This window comes from Salvelinus namaycush, chromosome 33 (genome assembly GCF_016432855.1).
Source record: "Salvelinus namaycush isolate Seneca chromosome 33, SaNama_1.0, whole genome shotgun sequence".
Lineage (NCBI taxonomy): Eukaryota > Metazoa > Chordata > Actinopteri > Salmoniformes > Salmonidae > Salvelinus > Salvelinus namaycush.
The window spans coordinates 25,212,657-25,239,614 of record NC_052339.1 but is presented as its reverse complement, the minus strand read 5'-3'; positions in this window follow the sequence as shown (position 1 = coordinate 25,239,614).

Genomic DNA, 26,958 nt, shown 5'->3' with positions numbered 1-26,958 from the left:
CGCCATGTACTGCAAGCTGGGAGGATTGGAAGAAGCATTTTCTTGATCCACAAATCCTTTGTACTTTCAGTTAAAGTGGTCAGCAACAATTTGTCATCTTTATCGATGGACGATTTTGTTCATGACCCTCAACTAAGTATAATGCTGATGCAACTTCAAAGTATGTTAAAAAATCATGATAAGCGACAAAACATAAAAATGTATGAGTGAGTATATTACATAAGAAACAAACCAAGCTTGTGGTCTCTCCAGTATAAATGTAGTTCTTATTAACAAACTGCTATGGATATCATGTAATTGACTGTGATACTAGACCAAAGTATGTGTTGAGAATACATGACATTGACACAGCATTTTAGCAACTTTATATCCCACTCTATATGTACAGTACCTTCAAAAAGTATTCACTCCCCTTGACTTTTCCACATTTTGTTCTGTTACAGTGTAATGCCCGGGGTTTAGTGGAGGAAAGAGTCAGACGCAGGAGACAGAGAGTTCAGAGTAGCGTAACTTTTAATCACCACAAAGGTGAAACACTCCAATCAAATGCCCCAACATACAAGGGGAACAAAAAGTTCCGAAAATACAACTAGCACGAACCGTGACATACACGCATGTACAAACAGTACACAAAACAATCCCGCACAGCCAACAGGCGGGCCTGCTGGGTAACAAAGCCCTACTAATCACCCTAACTAAAAACAGGTGTAACCAATAAACAAAAAAGGAGGGGGAGGAAAAAGTCAGTGGCAGCTAGTAGGCCGGTGACGACGACCGCCGAGCGCCACGCGAACAGGAAGGGGAGCCACCTTCGGTAGGAGTCGTGACATACAGCCTGAATTTAAAATGGATTACATTGCAATTATTTATTTGTCACTGGCGTACAAACAATACCCCATAATGTCAAATTGGAATTATGTTTTTCAAAATTTTTACAAATTACACTGAACAAAAATATAAACACAACATGCAATCATTTCAAAGACTTTACTGAGTTACAGGTCATGAACTCAGGAAAAAAAGAAACATCCCTTTTTCAGGAACCTGTCTTTCAAAGATAATTTATAAAAATCCAAATAACCTCACATATCTTCATTGTTTAAAAGTTTAAACACTGTTCCCCATGGTTGTTCAATGAACCATAAACAATGAATTCTCATGCACCTGTGGAACAGTCGTTAAGACACTAACAGCTTACAGACGGTAGGCAATTGTGGTCACAGTTATGAAAACAACACCGTCGCCTATGGGCACAAACCCACCGTCGCTGGACCAGACAGGACTGGCAAAAAGTGCTCTTCACTGACGAATTGCGGTTTTGTCTCACCAGGGGTGATGGTCGGATTCGCATTTATCGTCGAAGGAATGAGCGTTACACCGAGGCCTGTACTCTGTAGCGGGATCGATTTGGAGGTGGAGGGTCCGTCATGGTCTGGGACGGTGTGTCACAGCATCATTCGACTGAGCTTGTTGTCATTGCAGGCAATCTCAACGCTGTGCGCTACAGGGAAGACATCCTCCTCCCTCATGTGGTACCCTTCCTGCAGGCTCATCCTGACATGACCCTCCAGCATGACAATACTTGACGTTATAAATCTTAGGTATTGACATCCACACCACTCCATATGTATTTTCAATGGTTCTTTAGCCTCCCAGAGACTTGCCGCTACTTCCTGTACATATAAAACAACACTCCGTGCTCAATAACACCTCGTGCTATTACTAGTAGTTCCAGACTACGATGGGCGGTGGTGAACGGAACCCCTAGATAACGTTATATATCGAAACGTATTATCCAAACACACTCAGTAGTCCCAGACGACAGTGGTCCCAGACTACAGTGGTCCCAGACTACAGTGGTCCCTTGAAAAAGAAAAGGAGAGCCTCACACTCTAGGAGCTCAGATGCAATAGTTTTTTAACCAACGTTTCGACAGACAAGCTGTCTTCATCAGGGTAATGATCATGCTGTTTATTCAGCTTCTTGATATGCCACAGCTGTCAGGTGGATGGATTATCTTGGCAAATGAGATATGCTCACTGACAGGGATGTAAACATATTTTTGGAGCATGATAAAATTCCCGTTTGACCAAAAGACGACGAGGACCCGCCCAGACCCTTACTGTGAGCTGTCCAGGAGGAGACACATCATCCGCAAACAATTGAGGGACACTGCAACTGATTTCAGTAAGTACATTTAAATTAATTTGTACGAAAAAAATAAATAAAAATGAAATGACGTCTATGTGGTCTGGGACCACTAAAAAGATACCATAGTCTTTGGGAGACTAAAGTAGTCTGGGACTACTGAGTCAGGGTAGAGAAGCCCCACCTGTCTATATGCGTTTCTGGGAATTGTCTATGTGGTTTGGGACCACTGTAGTCTGGGACTACTTACAGTAGTGTGTTTGGAAATAGTACTAAGTTAAAGTGGATGTGAGAGTTGTGTGAGTGTGATTATATATAGGCTTTCCTGTGAATTTTCTATGTGGTCTGGGACCACTATGGTCTGGGACCACTGTAGTCTGGGACCACTGTCGTCTGGGACTACTGAGTGTGTTTGGATAATACGTTTCGATATATAACGTTAAATAGGGATTCAGTCTGATGTGAAAGAAGTGCGTGTCTGAATGAATACCGCAACCAGTTCTGTGTGAGTTCACCATTGCCCATCGGTCTACATGAAGAGAGCACGGACAGGAGAAGCCATTGTAAAAGTTTGAGAGGGTAACAGCTGAGATGGGTAAGGGCTGTTCAAGGAAGCCCCACTGACAGCTGTCTATAGGCATTTCTGGGAATTGTCTATGTGGTCTGGGACCACTGTAGTCTGGTACAACTGTAGTCTGGGACCACTGTCGTCTGGGACCACTGTCGTCTGGGTCCACTGTCGTCTGGGACCACTGTCATCTGGGACCACTGTTGTCTGGGACCACTGTAGTCTGGGACCACTGTAGTCTGGGACCACTGTCGTCTTGTACCACTGCGGTCTGTGACCACTGCAGTCTGGGACCACTATTGTCTGGGACTACTTTGATTTCCTCGAGAACATGATATGTGTACCTCTCGGGCTGGCTGTGCTGTGATCATTGCTGATGGTGTGGATGTAACTGGTGTGGATGTAAATACCTAAGTTGATTTATAACGTATAGGGATTCTGTATGTGAAGATATGAAAGGAGAGAGTACTATTACCGAATATGCTGTACGAATGTATAGTGTTACTAGAGATTTGAAAAACTAACAATGAAAAAAAAAAAATAATACACAACTTGCATATCCACATGTAGACAGACATGCTTTGTCCACAAGTGGTGTAAAAAGTATTCTGAGAAATGTTCAGAGTGGTCCCTTGGTGGATCATTTGATGAAGAGAAGGTTAAATCATTGTATGACTGTCTAAAGGGTCTGGGAAACAGAGGTCTCAGACAAAGATGGCCGCATTCACTTTTGGTAAAGGTTACGGGACTTACCTTACCCCTAAACACCTTACCTTACCCCTAACCTCTCAAACTCTGTCAGGTAGGATGGGGAGCATCGCTGCACAGCTATTTTCAGGTCTCTCCACAGATGTTCGATCGGGTTCAAGTCCGGGCTCTGGCTGGACCACTCAAGGACATTCAGAGACTTGTCCCGAAGCCACTCCTGCGTTGTCTTGGATGTGTTCTTAGGGTTGTTGTCCTGTTGTAAGGTAAACCTTCCCCCCAGTCTGAGGTCCTGAGCGCTCTGGAGCAGGTTTTCATCAAGGATCTCTCTGTACTTTCCTCCGTTCATCTTTCCCTCAATCCTGACTTGTCTCCCAGTCCCTGCTGCTGAAAAACACCCCCACAGCATAATGCTGCCACCACCATACTTCACCGTAGGGATGGTGCCAGGTTTCCTCCAGATGTGACACGGCATTCAGGCCAAAGAGTTCAATCTTGGTTTCATCAGACCAGAGCATCTTGTTTCTCATGGTCTGAGAGTCCTTTAGGGGCCTTTTTGGCAAACTCAAATGGGCTGCCATGTGCCTTTTACTGAGGAGTGGCTTCCGTCTGGCCACTCTACCATAAAGGCCTGATTGGTGGAGTGCTGCGGAGATGTTTGTCCTTCTGGAAGGTTCTCCCATCTCCACAGAGGAACTCTGGAGCTCTGTCAGAGTGACCATTGGGTTCTTGGTCACTTCCCTGACCAAGGCCCTTCTCCCCCGATTTCTCAGTTTGGCGGGGCGGCCAGATCTAGGAAGAGTCTTGGTGGTTCCAAACTTCTTCCATTTAAGAATGATGAAGACCACTGTGTTCTTGGGGACCTTCAATGCTGCAGAAATGTTGTGGTACCCTTTCCCAGATCTGTGCCTTGACACAATCCTCTACAGACAATACCTTAGATCTCATGGCTTTGTTTTGGCTCTGACGTGCACTGTCAACTGTGGGACCTTATATAGACAGGTGTGTGCCTTTCTTAATCATGTCCAATCAATTGAATTTACCACAGGTGGACTACAATCAAGTTGTAGAAACATCTCAAGGATGATCAATGGAAACAGGATGCACCTGAGCTCCATTTCGATTCTCATAACAAAGGGTCTGAATACATATGTAAATAAGGTATTTCATTTTTTTTATTTCATACATTTGCAAAAAATTCTAAAAACCTGTTTTTGCTTTGTCATTATGGGGTATTGTGTGTAGATTCATGAGGAAAACATGTATTTAAACCATTTTAGTATAAGGCTGTGTAACAAATGTAACAAAATGGGGAAAAAGTCCAGGGGTCTGAATACTTTCCAAATGCACTGTATATTCTACATAGGACCACATTTACTATCAACCCACTGTGCGGCTTCGCTCCTTGACAGCCTTGACAGTTCTCCTGGCACACTCCCTGTGTCCTGTGATATATCACCATGAAAGGCCATTTTTAATTTCCACTTTTCTGCCTTATAAGGAGAAGGAGGGGGAAGAAACTGTAAGAATTTCGGGATGAAGGAATTTTGCTAGGCATATGGCATGTTCGATTTATAGCAACATGCGTTTCCAGGGCTCAAGCATGCTTATACAGTGACACTATATTGTCCAAGTCATACAGGGCGTGACAGTACCACCCCCCCCCCTTGCAAAGGTGCGGACTCTGGCCGCAAAACCTGAACCTATAGGGGAGGGTCTGGGTGGGCATTTCACCGTGGTGGCGGCTCTGGTGCGGGACGTGGACCCTTACCGCCGACCCCGGACAGGAGGGCGACTTCACAGGCCATTTGTATGAATATCTTCTTCTCAGCACACTGACACAACCTCTTGTATACCTCATTTGCAAACGTCCTGTTACTGCCCCTTCGCCCACACTCCATTTAGAAATGTTAGACTTTTCAGGTTCTCTCATCGTAGGAGACCAAATGCATGTTGAGACCAGACTGTTGTGTTGAGGGAGTTAGTTGTATTGGGAGGAGGGAGTTAGCTCTTTTGGGAGGGAGGAGTTAGTTATATTGGGTGGATGTAGTTAGTTGTATTAAGAGGATGGAGTTAGTTGTATTAGGGGAAGGGGGTTAGTTTTATTTATGAGGAAAGAGTTAGCTGTATTGGGTGGATGGAGTTAGTTGTATTGGGAGGAGGGAGTTAGTTGTATTGGGAGGAGGGAGTTAGTTTTATTAGGTGGAGGGAGTTAGTTGTATTGGGTGGAGGGAGTTAGTTGTATTGGGTGGAGGGAGTTAGTTGTATTGGGAGGGAGGAGTTAGTTATATTGGGTGGATGTAGTTAGTTGTATTAAGAGGATGGAGTTAGTTGTATTAGGAGAAGGGGGTTAGTTTTATTTATGAGGAAAGAGTTAGCTGTATTGGGTGGAGGGAGTTAATTGTATTAGGAGGAGGGAGTTAGTTGTATTGGGAGGAGGGAGTTAGTTTTATTAGGAGGAGGGAGTTAGCTGTATTGGGAGGAGGGAGTTAGCTGTATTGGGAGGAGGGAGTTAGTTTTATTAGGAGGAGGGAGTTAGTTTTATTAGGAGGAGGGAGTTAGTTTTATTAGGAGGAGGGAGTTAGCTGTATTGGGAGGAGGGAGTTAGTTGTATTAGTAGGAGGGAGTTTGTTTTATTAGGAGGGAGTTAGCTGTATTAGGAGGAGGGAGTTAGCTGTTTTGGGTGGAAGGAGTTAGTTGTAATAGGAGTATGCACTTGAGCTCCATTTCAACTCTCATAGCAAAGGCTCTGAATACATATGTAAATAATTAATTATAATTAATTATAATTATATTTTTCCCTCCTTCTATTCTGTTTTGGGTGGAAGGAGTTAGCTGTATTAGGAGGAGGGAGTTAGTTGTATTAGGAGGAGGGAGTTAGTTGTATTAGGAGGAGGGAGTTAGCTGTATTAAGAGGAGGGTGTCAGCTGTTTTGGGTGGAAGGAGTTAGTTGTATTAGGAGGAGGGAGTTAGCTGTATTAGGAGGAGGGTGTCAGCTGTTTTGGGTGGAAGGAGTTAGTTGTATTAGGAGGAGGGAGTTAGCTGTATTAGGAGGAGGGTGTCAGCTGTTTTGGGTGGAAGGAGTTAGTTGTATTAGGAGGAGGGAGTTAGCTGTATTAGGAGGAGGGTGTCAGCTGTTTTGGGTGGAAGGAGTTAGTTGTATTAGGAGGAGGGAGTTAGCTGTATTAGGAGGAGGGTGTTAGCTGTTTTGGGTGGAAGGAGTTAGTTGTATTAGGAGGAGGGAGTTAGCTGTATTAGGAGGAGGGTGTCAGCTGTTTTGGGTGGAAGGAGTTAGTTGTATTAGGAGGAGGGAGTTAGCTGTATTAGGAGGAGGGTGTCAGCTGTTTTGGGTGGAAGGAGTTAGTTGTATTAGGAGGAGGGAGTTAGCTGTATTAGGAGGAGGGTGTCAGCTGTTTTGGGTGGAAGGAGTTAGTTGTATTAGGAGGAGGGAGTTAGCTCTATTAGGAGGAGGGTGTCAGCTGTTTTGGGTGGAAGGAGTTAGTTGTATTAGGAGGAGGGAGTTAGCTGTATTAGGAGGAGGGTGTCAGCTGTTTTGGGTGGAAGGAGTTAGTTGTATTAGGAGGAGGGAGTTAGCTGTATTAGGAGGAGGGTGTTAGCTGTTTTGGGTGGAAGGAGTTAGTTGTATTAGGAGGAGGGAGTTGTGTAAGGGAGTAACTTTAATTGTATAATTCTTAAGACCCGTGCTTGAGACCAATGCTTGATGCCAGTGTTTTCAGTGTTACCTTGGCTGGCTTATGGTCAATACTAGAGACTATGTTGAAGGGATCAGATCCATTTCACTGCTCTCTGTCTCCCTGATTTCACTGCTCTCTGTCTCATGCTGAGCATGGTGATGGGGGTGAGGAGAGCTGAACGGTGAACGGGATTCAGATTTGTCATCCTTTGCACCGTTTTGTTATCGCTGTTCACACTGTCCTTTTATGACACTTGCATTCTTTCTGAATGTTGGCTACTGTATAATTGCTCCCTCCTTCTCTCTCTCTCTCCCTCTGTCCGGTGCGGCTGTCAGTCCCTGTCATGCTCAGTTACAGTAGATCACATATTTCCTGTGTGATAAGATTCCGCATCTCTATCCGCATCCCTGTTCCAGCAGCGCTCGGATGGGGGAGTATCACATTCTTGACCTCTTTGACAGGCACCAGTCTTCTTCCATCATTAATTCACTAGACTTGACTGACGATCTCCCTCAATAGAAATGTTCAGACGTGTCGTGTTGCTAAAGTATTGTTGAGGCCCGCCAGCCTCGAGGGCTCAGGACCGATTAGGAAACTGTTTTTGGAATGAATGAGCAGTGATGGAGTCCCGGTAGTAGTCAGGAGCAGGTCACACATCCTTGTAGTGGTAAGGTCAAGGGTGAAGAGATCGGTGTAGCAGCGCTCTGCTTATTTCTGTATTGTAGGTGTTATGGACTTCTACCTGGACATATATTATTTTATTATTTTATAACAACTAGCTATATCCACTGTATAATGAACATTATGTAGATGATCATTTACATGTAGAACAATACTGGTGTATTTTTTCTTCACAATGGTAGTTGTTATTGATAATGATAGTCTTATCTTAATGTCTGTGGTCCTCTGCATGAAGAAAATCCATTTATGACAGATTCATTGTGTATTATGTCTTATTTCATTGATAGTTTCTACCCTTATAAAGTTGGCAAAACATCAATATTCCTGTCCTAGATTTCTATTAATGCACTTTATGCTTGAAGGGATTGATATACTTTAATGCTGTATGTTGTTGTATTGTATTGATGTGTACAATATTTCCAAAAAACGAACAAGGCCTATATGCATAGTACAAACGGGCTTGTCGTGATATTGGGACTGCATTCCCAGATTTGAGTACTGATATGCTTTATGTAATTCATATGAAATCATCCAACTATGGAGAATTGTTTTATCTTGACTGTGCACTTGTTACACATGCACGCACGCACGCACGCACGCAAACACACACACACACACACACACACACACACACACACACACACACACACACACACACACACACACACACACACACACACACACACACACACACACACACACACACACAGAGAGAGAGAGGACCCTTCGAGACTACAGATAAGAGATTGAATTCCACCTGAGCCCGCTCCTTCACCTTAAAATATACAAAACCCTATTTGGGAAACTGATCCAGCAGTAGACAGCGATGGGTCATTAAATAGTGGTTAATATTCGATCCACCTCAGACAGACAAGACAGACAGTTCACATTGGTGACCCTACTGTCTCAGTCCTTATCACAGGCTTCCTAGAGCCTCCGAGGTGTGTATCTCAGGGTTCCACAGGGAGGTGTGACATTCTTCGTGAGAGGGGGGCTATGGGTATATAGATCCTCATGCTCAAGGTCACAGAGATGGAGTTTCCTCCCCTCTGTCACAACGCTGTCACAAAACGACTCCTAGGGCCTCAATTCGGGACGTTTTTATCCAGCAGTGTTTAGAGGCAATGGCTTATTTACATTCTCATCTGCATCCTCTGTGCTGCAATGTTGTTATTGTCGGCCAATCAAAGTGGCACTGTCTACAGTCAGTGGCTCCATGTGTAGCAAGCAACGTATTAGGTCTCTAATTGATGCAAAATGGAATTAAAATGACAAAGTTAAGTTAGTTAAATGAGAAGGAGTAGGCTACAATGATGAGCAACCATCAGCAGTGGTGTAGTGCTATATTTTGTTGTATTTAACCTTTATTCAACCAGGTAAGACCCATTGAGGTTAAAAACTTACTTTGCGAGGGTGACCTGGCAGGAAGGCAAAACAGGGAAATAGCAGCGTTTACATAAAATGTTACAAACAAATACAACATACACACAAAAGACAAAGTGTCAACACACACAAGATCAGAAACTGTCACGCCCTGATCTGTTTCACCTGTCCTTGTGCTTGTCTCCACCCCCCTCCAGGTGTCGCCCATCTTCCCCATTATCCCCTGGGTACTTATACCTGTGCGAGTTCATTTTGTTCCTCAAACCTACCAGCGTTTTTTTGCCTTGCTCCTGCCTTGTCTATTTTCCTGTTTTCTAGTTTTCCTGGTTTTGTCCTTTCTGCCTGCCCTGAGCCAGCCTGGTACCTTTGCCCCACTACTCTGGAATATCAACCTCTGCATGACCTGACCCTGACCCTGCCCGTGTTCGAATTAATACACTTTTGTTACTTCGACATTGTCTGCACCTGGGTCTTACCTTCAAACGTGATAGAAAAAACTACAGCTATCACAAACAGTGTCGTCGATCAGGGTCTTAAAAACAGGTGAAAAATATTTTTCCCCCATCTCAGTTCTAGCCTTAGGAACAGACAAGGACAGCAGCAACTGTGAACGAAGACTGTATTGAGTGACTGATCTGGTCAGTAAAGAACAGAGATACAAAGGGAGTTGCCCTATCAATGCTTTGTGCTATAGCCTAAAAATGTCAGAGGCAAGATATTTTTTATCTGCTCCTAGTACTGTATTATTGTATCACCTGCTAACTAAATGCAGATGTATTGAGTTTCTCTTGAGATTCGCCATTAGTGCAGTAAGTTGTTGTTAAATTCATAAGATGATGAGAGGAAAGGACAAACCGGAGCTGTATGTGAGGGAGCTTTAGGTGAGGTAATCATTTCTCAATCAAAGTTTGTACGGACAGATTTAGCCTATTGAATATCATTGTAGAATATCCATATCCAATTGCAAGCGCTGCCTATGCCTACACATATTGTCTCAATAACATTTTCTATTCTTAATACCCTCAAACACCAAGTTAGGCATGCCTAATTTCAAAATAGTTCGTCTTCACGGTCAATAGTGAATGATAATTCTTCCTGTTTTACCCGTGAAATGTCCAAACTGCATGGCAATCATTTCATCTCAATCAGTTTCATGCATTCAGATCTTCTTGAATTACTGTATTGTGAGCGAATTAAAGCAGATGGTGTTCACAAACTATAAGTGTTTCGTGTAGGCCTATTTTGTTTCAATCAAAGCATATATCCTGCCTAGTGACAAGTTCTGTTGAGTTTTCAGCTTCAGATAAGAAATGACTGAGGAGGTGTTTTGGTGTAACATATTATAGGCTTACTATGCGACAGTATATGCTATTATATTCGGTTATGTAAAATACTAATTAATCATTATGTGATCTTGCGAGACAGTGATTCTGTCAACAAGTATGCGCAACTGGTCGAAGGAAGTCAGGTGCAGGAGAGCAGAGATGAGTGAACAGGCACACTTTAATCAGGCAGAGGAAAACAGCCGGACGCAACTGTGTCACAACACTCCGGCCCAAGGGAAAAGTGATAGCGCACAAATCACACAAATAGGTACAAAATAACAAAACCACAGGTTACAACAATACCCAGCGCAAAACCAGCCTGTAGCGTCACACACGTAACGAACGAACAATACCACACACAGACATGGGGGGAACAGAGGATATTATGCACGTAGAGTAATGAGGGGATGTAAACCAGTTATGCGGGAAAACAAGACAAAACAAATGGAAAATGAAAGGTGGAGCGGCGATGGCTAGAAGACCGGTGACATCGACCGCCGAACGCCACCCGAACAAGGAGAGGGACCGACTTCGACGGGTGTCGTGACAGATTCAGCTTTGATCTAAACGAGCACCATTGTGAGAAGTAATAATCTTCTATTTGTAATAATAATAATAATAATAGGTGATGAGTATGACTATTAGGCGTAGGCAACAGATGTTGATGATGAGGGTTATTTTAAGCGATTTTAGCACCCTTCGAATCGTGGTGCTGAGAGGACATCACCTTAACCAAGTGATCCCATATCGTTGTGGGTTACACTGCAAGAGGGTGTCCCCAGAGTTTTATGAACATGGAGGCAGACACACAGTGAATATGGGTGATAGATCTCATTGGAGTGTTGAGGTTTATGCAGTGGATTAGTTTGTCTATGCAATAGAGGTGGTACGCTAAGCACTTGGACAGTAGAGCGAGTTCAAGTGCGTCGTACACGAGCCCCAAGTACATAACAAACTGTTTAGAGGACAGACAGTTTTTAGCAACCCTGGAGTTTTCTATCTGTGGAAATCTATCTGTGGCAAAAACAGAGTTGGCCCATTTAAAGTGGGACAGGCCTCTGACCGACAGGCCTCTTCATACGCCTACAGTTAAAGAGAATTTATGCATGATCCGTAAATGTGGTTGGAGGCTTCGGGGGATGGTGTGACGCAATTTTGGAGCCTCTGGATGCATGCAGAGGCCAAATCGAGCTCCGTACTGCATCGCCGTGCACCTCTCAAATTTTGTAACAACGCGAAGGTCTCTCTGTAGCCCCGCATTGACATGATTGGTTATCGGTAGGTGGGGGTGGTGCGTCCTGTATTAACACAAACTAACTTCCTTCACAATAGCTCTCATCTGCTCCACTAAGCGCAAGAACGAATGCCCTGACGTCTGCGGAGGCTTCGTCTGAGGAGGCTGCATCGCAATAAATGCTGTATGGCCACTTCAGAAATCGGATTGACCATGCACAGCCTTTTATTCATAATCTGCAACCGCCAGAGAGAGAAGACAGGGAAGCAACTACCATTTATCTACAGTACCTTTAGGCTGCTATAAATGTCATTATAGCTTTTTCAAGGCATGTTAGTGGTTAATAAAAAATAATTGATTTAGAATTTATTATATTTTTACCATCTCTGTGTATTCTCAAATTGAAAAAACGTAGAGAACGCCTTCCACCCTGCTACAGCAGCACTACATCCATGACCATCAGGTGGGCTGCTGTTTTAATCTGAATGGAGTTGTTGTAGACAAGGATTGGAAACGCAGCAGCAGAGTGCTCCCTGGAACACCTCACCCCAATTACAGCCAGCTGGAGAGAAGTGTTACAGCACTTGGTCATTCATACTCTCTCAGATGATAGCTTCAGCTAGCCCACAGAGGAAACGGCATCCCTAGTGTCGTGAACAGCGTTGATGTAGAGTATGCACTCTGATTGCCTAGCAAGGTCAACAGTCCACCACCACAGGGAGTGTGTGTCAACATTGTAGATAGCGCTGGAAAGATTCCCTCAGCATCAATTCAAAGAGGTAGACTTTTTTTTAATTGACAAAGAGGGAAGATGAAAAATAGCTACTGTATATAACAGGAAGAAATATGAGCACATAAAGGGGGAAATAAGAATTTTCTGGCAACCAGTGAGCTGCTCCATCTACAATATGAAAGCCAGTTCTTTGTTTTCCATAGAGGCAGTGATGGATTTGGGCTAACTGTGGGAAATCACATTTCTTCATAAACCGTGTCAGAGTTCACCAACTGGCACAATGATCTCATTCCTCTTTGGTGATTGTTCATTCCATTACAGAGAAAACATTTCTAAAACATTTCCTGTTCCATATATATCAACCATCCCCATGACAGCTGGCTACTTAGACTTATCAAGATCCATTAGTCATTAGCATACAAACAAAGCCCAGTCTTGGATTAAACATTTGCTGATGTGGTTCCTGTTGGTATTGTATGTGAAAGGCATATCTAAGAGGCTCAAATCTGGACAAAATAACATTGATCCTGTGCCACATAAATGCATGCTAGTTGATTTTAGCTGGCAATTTTTTTATTTGGAATTTAGTCAGTTACCATTATAGTTATTACTAAGATGTACGTTTGTCAAATTCGGAGTCAAGATCGGCATGATAATTTACATGAAACAAGGCTGCTTTTACACATTTGTTTGTTGTTGATTTCTGATCATTAGTTCTATTGACCCATACGAAAAACTCATGTATCATAATATATGTACAGTGCATTCGGAAAGTATTCAGACCCCTTGACTTTTTCCACATTTTGTTACGTTGGGTTGAGGTCGGGTGATTCTGGGGCTGAAAAACAGCACCAGAACATTATTCCTCCTCCACCAAACTTTACAGTTGGAGCTATGCATTGGGGCAGGTAGCGTTCTCCTGGCATCCGCCAAACCCAGATTAGTCCGTCAGACTGCCAGATGTTGAAGCGTGATACATCACTCCAGAGAACGCGGGGTTGTATCATGGTGGAATGCCTTCGACACCTTGTAGAGTCCACGCCCAGACGTATTGAAGCTGTTCTGCTACTTTATGTCTCAATGGGACGTTATTGGACGACGGCTAATAGCGCTCACTAGCCAGCTAGCTCACGTCTACTACTCATAGCATTTGTTGTAAAATAACAGCCAGATCATTCCGTTTGACTAGTTAGTATCACAATTCTCTTTACCAAACAACCCTCTTGGTAGATGGTGAAAATATCAAGGGATGTCTTTCTAAATGCTGAAGCAATCTGCAGCAATCTGCCAAGTCATTTCAAATGTCAACATTAAAATGACAGAAATGTTCCTTTCTCTTTCATTTTCAATTAGAGAAATTCTATTTTTAGCCATTGGTCAGAGGAACAAAGCACAAGCTATCTAAATGATTACTAAGTTGTCTCCCGGGTGGAAAAGCTCTATTTAGAGCAAACCACAATGACATTAGAATTTGCTATACTAAAAGGCCAAGTCAATTTGAGCTCTTTTCTTATTTCCAAAGATTACTAGTAAAGAATCCAACACCCATCCCTATAATTTGCATGTAATGTGTCTGTCTATTTGATATCCTAATGAAGGATGGTTGGCCTACATGCATTCTCATGACTGGATGACTTGGTTCACAATGCAGCAGAACAATGTCTATTACAGGACTGTGGCCAATTACTTTGTGAGGCTTCCTCTCTCTCTCTTTCATTTCACATATGATTAAAATGGGGGTGAATAGCTATAACAAACAACTTCACCAAAGTAGAAGGGTCTCTTTAAATATTCACCATAAGAAGACAGTCTACCATAAAGTAGGTTTGGGTTATTTCCAAATGTCCAAGGCTGGGTCTTTTGTAAGGTTGCTGGTGTTCCATTGAGCCATTACGTAAGTTGATGGCTATTGTACTACAGACTGATGGTATATGCTTAAATGCAGTTTTGTTGAATTTGAATACTTCCATTTTATTATGTTGATCTGAATAAGAAGCACATTAGAATTACAACAAAATTGGACAGAACTCCACGTGGCGAGTAATAACTCAATCATCAGAATCATTAGCCTGGTCCAAACCCATATCAAAGCTAGGTTGACTAGCAGAGAAGACAGTTGGTCACAGAGGGTTGGCATCGCTTTGTCTACGATCAAACCCCCATCAAAATATGTCTGCACAAAAGCATTTACATCAAGGGGGATAGGAGAAGGAACAGCTCGGTCGACATTAAAAGAGCCACAGATCAAAAGAGCTGATTACTTTATGTGCGAAGGTTGAGATCCAGTGACAACATTGATGTCTGCGTATTGTTTGGGCATTCAGTCATAGATGCTAATTAGACATGGGTTCAAAAAGTATGTATTTTTCTTTCAAGTACTTAATTGAGCTTGCCTGGCACAATGGAACCTATTTAATAGACCCAATATTGCATATATACTGTATTAGCACCATTATACAGTGCGGTATAAACCCCACTCACAAACATTATAATCACTTCAGCTTACAACTTATCACTATGTAAACTAACAGCACCTTATAATTTAGCCTCTGTTTCCTTAAGCAATGTTTTAGGAAACAGAGATAAATTAGCTCCGTTGGAGTTTTCATTTGTGGAAGATTTAGGGGTGTATTTTGCACCATAATATTTCTCTCTGCGTCTTCCCAGAATCCTCTGCTGTCCGTTGTGATCTGCTGCCAAGTTTGTTAGCCAGCGTTAACCTCCCCATTGTGGTGCTGGCTGACACATTTGCATATCAGGCAGGTAATTAATTTCCTTACCTGCTCCTCTTTTGTTTTGTAGGAAAAGCCCAATGAATCGGGAGGGACAATACTGAATTCCTGCGTTGTTTTCTCAAGCGTGAAATTGCTTTTTCCAATGGTTTGCTTATGAGTTAATAAAACACTGGTCCCTCTCTACCCGTCTGCCTTTAAGAATGAATTGATGGGTGAGAGGAACAACAGGCCCAAAGTATTGTTCTATTTCTGACCCTCACTCTCTCACATACACAAATGACACTTACATTATGGTAGATAATGTCTTACAAGAGCTTTTGGCTTATCAAGTATCACGGATGGGTCTCCGTTTTGATTTTAGTACACACTGGGCTGTATTCAACAAGTAAGCAGATGCTACTGGGTAGGGCAAAACAGCATTCTTTCCATGTCATAAGAATCCATATTTGAATTACAATCCAGTATAGTTCATTATAAATCAAGTTTTGAATCATGTTAAAAAAACAGCACACGAATCCAAAAATGTGCATACTATAGTACGTACAAAATCTGCCATAACAGATTGTCCCTGTAACCAGCCGGTGGAGGTTGCTTACATACATACCCCTGGGGTCATATGTAATCCAGTGACCTACCAGTATTCTGACATCAATAATATACAGTAGAGGGTCATTTTAGGATATGTTCATGGGAGAAAAATGTAAATACAAGTAATGGTATGTTCAAACCCAAATATATATATATATTTTTTACAGGTATCCATACATCTGAGAGAAAACAAGGTTGAGCGTGAGGGAGGGATAGAGAGAGGTGAAGTGTTTGACTGCTTAACATAGATAAGGCAATAGAAACACTACACAAATATTCATTATTGAAAATTAAACTTGGTGGTGGCGATACATCCCAAGGTCAACGAGGACCAAGGCGGAAGTACGCAGACTCACCCATACATGTGCCCAAATTATGTCCCCTAATATCAAAGCTAAGCCTATGAAATATTCAGGGTGAATCTGAGAGGTGCCTAGTGACCAGGGCTGTAGTTTTACTCTGTTGACAGCTTTAAACCTGAGGTATCTCTATGACTCTAATCCCACAACCCTGAGTCGAGGCCAACTACATGGAGGATGTACTAATGGTTAGTCTCTCTCTCTCCCCCCCTCTCTCCCTCTTTGTCTCTCTATTTCTCTCTTTCTCTTTCTTTCTCAGTATCATGTTAAACTTTTTGTGGATTTCATTCATGATTCTATTAACGTCATGATAGTACGTAGTGCGGAACATGTTCTATTAACGTCATGATAGTACGTAGTGCGGAACATGTTCTATTAACGTCATGATAGTAAGTAGTACAGAACATGTTCTATTAACATCATAATAGTACGTAGTACAGAACATGTTCTATTAACATCATGATAGTACGTAGTACAGAACATGTTCTATTAACATCATGATAGTAAGTAGTACAGAACATGTTCTATTAACATCATGATAGTACGTAGTACAGAACATGTTCTATTAACATCATGATAGTACGTAGTACAGAACATGTTCTATTAACATCATGATAGTACGTAGTACAGAACATGTTCTATTAACATCATGATAGTAAGTAGTACAGAACATGTTCTATTAATATCATGATAGTAAGTAGTACAGAACATGTTCTATTAACATCATGATAGTACGTAGTACAGAACATGTTCTATTAACATCATGATAGTACGTAGTACAGAACATGTTCTATTAACATCATGATAGTAAGTAGTACAGAACATGTTCTATTAACATCATGATAGTACGTAGTACAGAACATGTTCTATTAACATCATGATAGTACGTAGTACAGAACATGTTCTATTAACATCATGATAGTACGTAGTACAGAACATGTTCTATTAACATCATGATAGTACGTAGTACAGAACATGTTCTATTAACATCATGATAGTAAGTAGTACGGAACATGTTCTATTAACATCATGATAGTAAGTAGCACGGAACATGTTCTATTAACATCATGATAGTACGTAGTACAGAACATGTTCTATTAACATCATGATAGTACGTAGTACAGAACATGTTCTATTAACATCATGATAGTAAGTAGTACAGAACATGTTCTATTAACATCATGATAGTAAGTAGTACAGAACATGTTCTATTAACATCATGATAGTAAGTAGTATAGAACATGTTCTATTAACATCATGATAGTAAGTAGTACGGAACATGTTCTATTAACGTCATGATAGTACGTAGTACAGAACATGTTCTATTAACATCATAATAGTACGTAGTATAGAACATGTTCTATTAACATCATGATAGTACGTAGTACAGAACATGTTCTATTAACATCATGATAGTACGTAGTACAGAACATGTTCTATTAACATCATGATAGTAAGTAGTACAGAACATGTTCTATTAACATCATAATAGTACATAGTACAGAACATGTTCTATTAACATCATAATAGTACGTAGTACGGAACATGTTCTATTAACATCATGATAGTACGTAGTACGGAACACGTTCTATTAACATCATGATAGTACGGAACATGTTCTATTAACATCATGATAGTACGTAGTACAGAACATGTTCTATTAACATCATGATAGTACGTAGTACAGAACATGTTCTATTAACATCACGATAGTACGTAGTACAGAACATGTTCTATTAACATCATGATAGTACGTAGTACACAACATGTTCTATTAACATCATGATAGTACGTAGTACAGAACATGTTCTATTAACATCATGATAGTAAGTAGTATAGAACATGTTCTATTAACATCATGATAGTACGTAGTACAGAACATGTTCTATTAACATCATGATAGTACGTAGTACAGAACATGTTCTATTAACATCATGATAGTACGTAGTACGGAACATGTTCTATTAACATCATGATAGTACGTAGTACAGAACATGTTCTATTAACATCATGGTAGTACGTAGTACAGAACATGTTCTATTAACATCATGATAGTAAGTAGTATAGAACATGTTCTATTAAAACCTTTTCTCAATAGGGGGGCGCCATTTCGACTTTGTAAAAAAACGAAATCGGGCACTCTGTTCCAGGGTCAGTTTATTAATTTGCATGTAATCTATGGGTCGACATGCACTGCATACGCCTTCCCCTAGATGTCAGTAAGCAGTGAGAATTGGAATGGGGTGTCTGGGTAGATCTGAGGCCGTATAAAAGCTCTTGGAACCGGGTGTGCAGTCTTTTCAACGTTCGTCATGGCGCAAGACAGACCTCAGGATTGCATTCGGAAAAGCTCTCGTTATAGGCGTTAGATATATCCGGCTCTGATTTTATTCGATATAGGTGTTAAAAACATCATAATGTAGTTATTTTAAACCGAGTTATATCAGTTTATATCAGTATATTGCGATTTTCTGTATTTTATTTGTGCTGCATTATGGTGAGTTGGACACGTCTTTGCCACATGGCTAATGTTTGCTGCTAATTCCAAAGTTGAAGACGACAATCTACAACCGAGCAACGATTATTCTGGACAAAGGACAACTTGCACAAGATTCTGATGGAAGCTTATCAAATAGTAAGAACTATTTATGATGTTAATTCGTATTTCTGTTGAAATATGTTAAAGTATTATTCCGCCATTAATTTCGGCGCGGTCTCGCTTTAACGCACGCTGTATGTCGTAGTAACGTTAATTTTAAAAATCTAACACAGCGGTTGCATTAAGAACAAATGTATCTTTCATTTGCTGTCCAACCTGTATTTTTTAGTCAAGTTTAAGATTAGTTATTGATTAGATTAGGTGCCTCTCCCAAGATTTCTCCCGACATTTTGTTTGCATTTTGGCTACTATTCATATTGTATAACCACGATTTGTGCCGCTAAATATGCACATTTTCAAACAAACCATATATGTATCGTGTAATTTGATGTTATAGGACTGTCATCTGAAGAAGTTTGAGAAGGTTAGTGAAAAAATGTATATCTTTTGCTGGTTTATTCGTTATCGCTACTGTTGGCTTGAATCAATGCTGTTGTGTGGTTGGCTATTGTAGTAAGCTAATATAATGCTATATTGTGTTTTCGCTGTAAAACACTTAAAAAATCTGAAATATTGGCTGGATTCACAAGATGTTTGTCTTGAATTTGCTGTACACCGTGTATTTTTCATAAATGTTTTATGATGAGTATTTAGGTATTTCATGTTGGTTTCTGTAGTTATTCTAGCTGCTTTGGTGAGAGTTGTGATGGTGGCTGCAATGTAAAACTATGATTTATACCTGAAATATGCACATTTTTCTAACAAAACATATGCTATACAATAAATCTGTTATAGGACTGTCATCTGATGAAGTTGTTTCTTGGTTAGTGACTATTTATATCTTTATTTGGTCGAATTTGTGATAGCTACCTATGCAGTAAAAAATGGTGAAAAAAAAAAAGTTGTGTCTTTTGCTATCGTGGTTAGCTAATAGAAATACATATTGTGTTTTCCCTGTGAAACATTTAAAAAATCAGAAATGATGGCTGGATTCACAAGATGTGTATCTTTCATCTGGTGTCTTGGACTTGTGATTTCATGATATTTAGATGCTAGTATTTACTTGCTAGTAAAGGCTATGCTTGTCAGCTTTTTTACTGATGAGGGTGCTCCCGGATCCGGGATTGTGTGCAAGTAGAAGTTCTATTAACATCATAATAGTACGTAGCATTACACATCAATCCCAAATCTCGCATCATACCCGATGTGGAAGATAATCGCTCAAGCAAATATGGAGAAATGAATCTGGAACTGCATAAACAAATAGGAGGATAATTAAAATGTGATACCTTCATTTTCTGCAATCACCAGTGGAGGCAAATACTAAAAGGGGGATGTATTATTCCACATTTCCTCAGTAGCTAATATGTGGATCTTGTGAATCTTTTCCTGGGTTCCCTGGGAAATTACCGGGAGAAAAACAAGAAAACATGGCGTCAAGGTCGGCCTCTTGCAATCAAATTCACATGAACACTGTGATCAGTCTGTTGTTAGAATAAGTGGCTATCCATTCAAGTGATTGCTACGCACAATATTTCTGTCACACAAATAATGAATTCAGGTAGAGTCAATTTCACGTGTATAATATAATTATTCAGGCTGTAGTTTAGTCTGCACTGGCTTGATCATATAAATATTTAGATATGTGCTTGGTACTGGCTTTAAATTAGTGGTATTGTTTGCCTATGGACAGTGTTTGGTCTAAATTAAACCGTCATTTCAGACCCAGGATTCGAACTAATGCCGCAATTCCACCATTGTGTCACGCCCAGGAGGCTGAAAAGATTTGGCATGGGACCTCAGATCCTCAAAAAGGTCTACAGCTGCACAATTGAGAGCATCTTGACTGGCTGCATCACCTCTTGGTAACTGCTTGGCATCCGACCGTAAGGTGCTATAGAGGGTAGTCCGTACGGCCCAGTACATTACTGGGGCCAAGCTCCCTGCCATCCAGGACTTCAATACCAGGCGGTGACTCCAGCCCCTCAAGTCATAGACTGTTCTCTCTGCTACCGCATGGCAAGCGTTACCGATGCACCAATTCTGGAACCAACAGGACCCTGAACAGTTTCTACCCACAATCCATAAGACTGCTAAATAGTTATTTAAATATTTAACCAATAGCTACCTTGACTATCTGCATTGACCCTTTTTGCACTATCTTTTTTGTCTCATCACATACGCTTCTGCTAATGTTTATTATCTATCCTGTTGCCTAGTCACATTACCCCTACCTATATGTACATACAGTATCTACCTCAATTACCTCATACCCTTGCACATCGACTAGGTACTGGTACCCCGTGTATATTGCCAAGTTACCGTTACTCATTGTGTATTTATTCCTTGTGTTATTATATATTTGTTTTTTCTCTCTGCATTGTTGGGAAAGTAAGCATTTCACTGTTAGTCTACACCTGTTGTTTACGAAGCATTGACAAATAACATTTGATTTGATAGGGCATGTCGTGTTAGAATGACGCCATCTGACGGAAGACAATGCAATTCCACAACATACACCATAAGCTAGCTAGCATGCTAATCACTAACCACTAGCCTACCAAAACCATGGCCTGGGGATGACACTGCTTCAAGAAGGCAGTAGCAATGCTAATATGTATCTACCTGCTACATAAGCACCATATCAGAGTGAAAGTTGAGGAGTCACTGTCCTCTCCAATCTCACATGTTCTCCAAAGTTGTTCCATGCATGAACTGAAATGCACTCCTAGTATTTCAAATACATTTTATTCCTCTCACTCGCTTATCCGTTCTAAAATTCCCACAATGCACCTCTGAAAAATATCAAAACAATGGCTGAAGCCTGATATAGTTGATCAGGACGGACCTTCCCATTACATAATAAACAGAATTTAGACTTCCACTCATGGCTAATGTTTTGGTCTTAAACCCCAAGTTGATCTAAAGCTCTTTCAGCCATAGAAAAGAGTGGAGCAACCAAAAACCACACAAGCCTCTTAAAATAATTCTTCTATTAACTCCGGATTAGAATTATTGCCTGTTGTGGTCCTATTCTTTATTCCAGGAATGCATTATGATAAAACTTGGGTTTAATGGGGCTTACTTGGTACAAATACTTAAGGGTAATCCTATTGTGATGCTACTATGTGGATTGTACTTAGCCAAGCACATACACTCGTACACATGATATGTACACACACGCGCACACACACACACGCACACACACACACACACACACACACACACACACACACACACACACACACACACACACACACACACACACACACACACACACACACACACACACACACACACACACACACACACACACACACCCACACACACACACACACACACGCACGTACCTGACTGGACTCATAGTGGCTCATCAAATAGTATTTTTTTTACTAAATAGTATTTTATTAAACACTTTTTTTTTTATAGCTTCCTCTGACGTAACATGCTCGGCGTATACATGCTATAGACGGTCTGACGTAACATGCTCGGCGTATACATGCTATAGACGGTCTGACGTAACATGCTCGGCGTATACATGCTATAGACGGTCTGACGTAACATGCTCGGCGTATACATGCTATAGACGGGGAGAGTGAATCAATCAATGGAAAACACACGTTGATTTGGAAAGAACTCACTCCATTAGGAAACATTCCCATCTCATTACTGTAGTTCAATATACTTAATGTCATCATGTCACTGTACATAATACAGGGCCATATGTACAGTCATCGCAAGATAACGATCTTTGCATATCCTTTACAGTTTACAGTGTTTCAAAACAGGGATTTATGTCACAGTAGCCTCTATAAACTATCAAACATTTTGAAAGTGATATGTTAATATTCATGTGATATAGTAAGGGGTGTATTAAATCAAGTCAGGAGTTTCCTGGTTAAACATGACAGCCCAGTTCTGTGAGAAAGAATGGGGTTTGATCACTGTATGTTTGTTGACTAAGACTAACGTTAATGCAAGCATGTTGTCTTGCTGTGAGGTGTCAGTGTTGTTTTACCTAAATGCTGGAAAGCAAGTTTGATTGAATAGGGGCCAGAGCATGTTGTTTCTCATCAATGTCATACTGCAGTCAACATGTGATCCATCCCAATACAGTGCAGGTTGATGCATACACCCACAACCCCCAGGCATTCTGCATCCTATCAGCATATGCCAATCACTAGGATAAACCAATCACATTGTCAGATGACGAAACAGGATAAAGGATAAAGTCAGCCAGTGAAATTAACCTTTATGATAGATTTAGAGGAGTTGCCAAAAACCGGATGTTCTGGTTTTCAGAGATACAGCTATTTTCAACCTACCTTTCTTTTCCATTGAAAACCGGATTTGGGAACTCCACTCAGCTGTTTCTCTTACACCTGCTACGTTAGGTTACCGTTATGGTGGCCTAGTCGCTCCATTCGCTCCATTCAACAGTTGATTGGTGTCCATTTATTTCAGAAGAGTAGTTTGGAGGCCGACACGTTTCCCTGTGGCATGACAGAAGAGGCCCAAAGCGCCGCCGGGAGAAAAATGCAATCTTCATCCATTTTTTAAATGTCTCCTTGAAGGTCAGGTTTAGCAATTCCAATTGGGGTCCAATAGGAGTTCAGTGCTCCTTTGATAAGGCCATGGGCATGCTTAAGGTCAGCAGAGAACACAGACACAAGGGAAGCTTTGTGATCATGGTCACCTTTTATTATAAAGTATATAATGAGGATTCAACAGTGGTACAGGCCAAGTGAGACTTTGACTGCTTACAGGTGTATCATTGTCTCTCTCTCTGTCTGTCTCTCTCTCTGTTGCTCACTCTCTCTCCTTCTTTCTTCCTCTCTCTCTCTCACACACACACACACACACACACACACACACACACACACACACACACACACACACACACACACACACACACACACACACGCGCACACACTCACTCATTGGCAAGTCTGCTAATTTGGCATAAAAGACAGTCAAATCTCTAATTACACTTTACCAAGGCATCTTATCATTACAGTTTTTTTCAATTGTTTAAGCACAATTTTGAAAACAGGGCCCGGTTTGTCAAAACACTACACACAATTAGCACAACACTTCAGATCATTTGCAAAATGGAACACTTTTGTCAAAACTATACACGACTTCATAAAAATAATATTTTGTTACCATAAGAAACACACACATTTCATATTACTTCAATCTTTTTGAACCAGTTACACACTGCTGTTGCTAACCTAAAACATTTTTAGCAAGTCTAATTGTCAGTGATTAGAGTACTGTAAATGAAGTACACAGAGAAAGTGCAACTATACAAACACTACACAAGACCAATGCTGCAGACTGAGGAAAATATAATTTATTTCTCTCCATATACCCAAATCAGTCAACATGTCAACATGGAGAATCACAATAAAACATGTCCCAGTTTTCATGCTACTACAGTAGTGTGCATAACACTGTTAGCTCAGCAAACAGACAAATGTAAAATACTGTATCCAGTACAGGTTACAATTACAGTAAATAACAACAACAACAAACATAAAAAATTATCTGAAAAAAACGGACAATATTGTACAGAAAATACTACAGTAAACATACTATACATTATCTCTTCGCCTAGCTGGATCTGGCCAGAGAATTTCATCAACATCACAAGCAATATCGTCATTAGCAAGACAACGCAGGAAGAACCATCTTGAATGTCGAATCCATCCTTGCACAGCTGCGGCGTCGACTTGGTCACAGGCGTCCTCCATGGCCTGAATGAGGGGTACCTGAGCCTGGGGCTGGAGATCGTAAACCTTCCACCGCCATGCAGAGAAAAAACTCTTCGATAGGGTTTAGAAACGGAGAGTATGGTGGAAGGTATAGTACTGTCAACTGTGGATGGTGTTGAAACCAGTTCTGGACCAAAGCAGAACGGTGGAATGACACATTGTCCCAGATGACCGTGTATTGCATCTGGTGCATTTCATTACCTGCTGACGATGTGGTGCAATCGGTCCAAAAATGCGAGAATGTGAGGTGTGTTGTAAGGGCCCATTTTGGCATGACGGAGGACAACCCCATGCTGTGAAATGGCAGCGCAAAGGGTGATGTTACCCCCACGTTGCCCTGGGACATTGATTATAGCCCTGTGGCCAATGATATTTCTGCCTCTCCTTTTTGCTTTTGTGAGGTTGAACCCTGCCTCATCAATATATATGAATTCATGCAGGATTTCCTCAGCATCCATCTGCAAAACTCCCTGAAATACAGTGAAAGACAAGATTGTGTAGTTTAGGATAGGTCTAGTATACAGTCAATGTAAAAAAGTCATGTGTGCAGTATGCAACATCACAGTGCTAAAGTGAACAATACAAACCTCCACATACTCATGCCGCAGCCGTTTGACCCTCTCTGAATTCCGCTCAAAAGGCACTCGATAAAGTTGTTTCATTTCAACCTGATGTCTTTTCAGGATGCGTGCCAGTGTTGACTGAGAGACCTGATGGACATTATTGAAAATGGCATGGTCACCGATAATGTTGGCTTGTAGTTCTCTGAGCCTGATATGGTTTTGGCCAGTAATGCTGTTTATTATCTCTCTCTCTCTTGTTCTTGCGTGAATATGGGCCCCCTTCCTCCTTGTCGTTCCCGACCCTCAATCCTATGTAGAGAATAATACATAATACTGTACAATGTCACAGGAAGGGGTATCACAAGTGCTGATATGGTGCATACAATAAGCGGCTGATTACTGTAACTGTAGACAGATCTTCTTTTACCTGTTTTCCTGTCGAAAAGTCCTTATGACAGATGCCACTGTATATCTGCTAAGATTTGGCTGAACTCTCAGTCCAGCCTCCCTCAGCGTCAATCCGTGGTTCACAACATGGTCCACTAGTGTTGCACGAATGTCATTTGATAAGTTTGGTCCTCTTCTTCTTTGTGCACGTTCTCCTCCTGCTTCAGGTCTTCCTCGACCTCTGGCTCGGCCTCTGCCTCTTCCTCTACCTCCTTCTCCTCCTCTGTGTACACCTCCTCTCACCCTCACTCTTCTTCTGACTCCTTCCATTTTGGTTGAAGGCAGGTGAACCTACCTGCTGCATTTTTATAGTGCTTAAACCTGATTGGTGTGTCTACAATTTATCAATCATGTGTTTGTGCACCTGATGGCTGTGTTTAACAGATTGGCTCATAGGTGTGGTAATTTGACAGTCAGTGCTTTGGAATTGCAAGGAAGTGACATCATGATATACTTCTGTGTCAGATGTACACAAGTGTGTTTAGTGTTTTGCAAATCACTGTGTGTAATGTTGTAACGTTCGTTCTCCTCCTCGTCTGAGGAGGAGCATGGATCGGACCAATATGCAGCAAGGTATGAAGACATAATGATTTATTTAAAGAAAGAACACGAAGCACACTTGATGAATTACAAAACAACAAACGACGTAAACAGACCTGAACATGAGAACTTACAGACAACGAAGAACGCACGAACCGGAACAAACTAACAAACGAAACAGTCCCGTGTGGCACAAACACTGACACAGGAACAATCACCCACAAACAAACGGTGTGAACAGCCTACCTTAATATGGTTCTCAATCAGAGGAAACGTAAAACACCTGCCCCTGATTGAGAACCATATCAGGCTAATTAACAATGAACCTAAACATAGAAACACATAACATAGAATGCCCACCCAGCTCACGTCCTGACCATACTAAACAAAGACAAAATAAAGGAAATAAGGTCAGGAACGTGACAAATGTTTTGCAAATAGTGTGAAGCTGACAATGTGCGTACAGTTGTGCAAATCTAGCCTTGTGTTTTGCTCCTTGAGTGTAAGGTTTTGCTAATTGTGGGAAAAGTTAAATTTGAGTGTGTAAGCAATCGTAAAAAACTGTAATTTACCCGTGATTCGTTTTTGTTACTACTTTTATGTTTTGTTCCCTCTACAAAATAACAAGTGTAAACTTTCCCAATTAAAAGGTACTCCTCTGTGTCTCTGACATCAGTGCTGCGTCAGAGGAAGCTATAAAAAGACTGGTTCTATCTATCAATAAGTCACCATTAAGCCAGTAAGGTCGTGTGTGTGTGTGTGTGTGTGTGTGTGTGTGTGTGTGTGTGTGTGTGTGTGTGTGTGTGTGTGTGTGTGTGTGTGTGTGTGTGTGTGTGTGTGTAAGAAAGTCCAGCATGGTGTGACATTTGACGTATGTT